Source organism: Triticum dicoccoides, chromosome 1A, assembly GCF_002162155.2.
Source record: "Triticum dicoccoides isolate Atlit2015 ecotype Zavitan chromosome 1A, WEW_v2.0, whole genome shotgun sequence".
Classification (NCBI taxonomy): domain Eukaryota; kingdom Viridiplantae; phylum Streptophyta; class Magnoliopsida; order Poales; family Poaceae; genus Triticum; species Triticum dicoccoides.
This window is the reverse complement of record NC_041380.1, coordinates 82,470,686-82,473,006: the sequence shown is the minus strand read 5'-3', so window position 1 is coordinate 82,473,006 and position 2,321 is coordinate 82,470,686.

Sequence of the window (2,321 nt, the reverse complement as noted above, 5' to 3'; positions counted from 1 at the left end):
CAGGAAATTCTCACACATGGAGACGAATGCAACAAGATATGTGATGGTATTGGGAGTAAAATGGTGGAGTTGGGCACCAAAGAAATTCAGGAAACCTCGAAAGAAGGGGTGTGGTGGAAGCGAGATGCCCCGGTCGACATGAGTGGCGAGTAGAACACACTCACCCGGTCGCAGATGCGGCTCCGTTTCCCCCCTCGACAGACGCACAGACTTACGGACGACCAGCCCTAACTCTGCCATATCATCCAAGTCCTCCTGCCAAAGCGATGATCGGATCCAATCTCCTTGGATCCAACCCAACGGTAGCCATGAGCGCGATGAAGACCCCCGATTCATCTTCTTGTTCTTCGCCACCCGTGTCGCCTTCTTCGCACGCTCTAGCGCCGCCGTTTTGTCCTTCCCCATAGCGGTGGAGCTGCGGCGTCGAGAGCGGTTGGGCTGGAAGGAGTGGAGATGCGAGGGGAAGAAGAAGGGAAATGGACACGCATAATGCAAATGCCTCGGCCTCGCCACTTTTAAAGGCCTGCTTCCGAGTGGCTAACGCGCGGGCCCGAGCGATGCTGTCAAATCCCCCCAACAGTCGCTCATGGGATACATGGCGAAAAAGGTGGCACGGAAATCGAAACGTCCTATTTATCTACTCCACTTACCACGGAGCGCTCCGCTTTGCACGCTTCCACCAAAATTTTGAATCCCGTGAAATCTGGGATCCTCTACAACCGATCACGCCAAAGATTTCATGTCAACGATGTCACTCGACGGGTGTCAATGTATAAGCCAGTCGACAATTTCTGAATCGATCAAGGCGATTGAAACGAAGCTGAAGTTCTAACAACTGGCCTCTACCAGGAGATGAAGACAAGGCAAAGCCAGAGCAGAAGCAAGGTCAACTCCATCCTTATTTTTCACTCAAACCTCGATCCATCCGGGGGCTAATGATGAGGACACGAACCTGGGGTAGGGTAATAGGCCTGACCTATACGTCCTACCTAAGGTCCTTGTCCTAAAAACACAGAAGTTCAAGAATCAGAAGAAGGGATCCAACAAAGGTGTCGAGTGAAGTCCACTCGACCTACCATCCACTCGAAGACCTTTCTTTATCCAGGTCACTCGACCATGAAACCACTCGACATATAAGAAGACCTAAAGCCGCTCTATGCATCAACGGTCGGGTATTTACTCATATATTTAATGATCATTTGTGGCACTTCAATACATGCGTTACTTGTAATGCCACCTCTTTATGTACATTAAATCCTATGTAATGGAGGGGAGCTGGGGTCCTAGCGCACTCTATATAAGCCACCCCTCTCCTCTGGGACAAGGGTTCGCACCCCCTGTAACTCACACGCTCATAATCCAGTCGACCGCCTCCGGGCTCTGAGACGTAGGGCTATTACTTCCTCTGAGAAGGGCCTGAACTCGTAATACTTGCGTGTACAACTCCTCCATAGCTAGGATCTTGACTCTACATTCCTACCCCCCATTCTATTGTCAGACATAGAATCACGACGGTGGGCACGAGCGATTTCGGGCGAGGAGAGCGTGTTTTTAAATAGTGGGCGCGAGCTATTTTGGGCGAGGAGAGCATGTTTTGCCGACCATGGTTTATGAATTATTCGGCACATGTCATTTCGGCCGAGTAGAAGGCGCACTTGGATGAAGTTACTAACCTACCCTCAATGTACAACGGGAAAATTGATGCGTGTCCCACAAAGGACGGTAATTTCGCGTCTCCCATTTATTTGCTCGGGCGAATTCCACCGAGCAGAGAGGATGTTTAACGATTCGTTCAAATTTTGGGAGAACGAGCATCCACGTCTACCTTACCAAGTCGATTCAGATCGAATTTTGAAATATTAGCTTGCCACTTCTTTCTTAGATGGAGAGATGATGCTCGGGAGTAATGTGTTTTTACATGCTCGTTGCTAGCGATTTATTATATGACAAATAGTTGACCCACTCAAAAACGCGAATCAAACCCAAAATGAAATATCTTGATTCAATGAAATAGCTCGTTCAGTAGGTCAAAATAGTGAACTAAATCCAAAATTGAACACCTCAATCGAGTAGCATGTTGTATAGTATTATAGTACTCCATGAACATTTTGAAAGTCAAATTAATGAACTTGTTTGATATACGCATATATCCGTTCATGTGTGGATTGCAGACAACATGTTCTCCAATTTAAATATTTGAATGCAAGTTTATATCGAAACATGGTTTATATCAGTCTTTGATGCATAAAACGCGACCTCCCCCTCTCCCGGACTCCTGTTCTCTCTCTCTCTCTCTCTCTCTCTCTCTCTCTCTCTCTCTC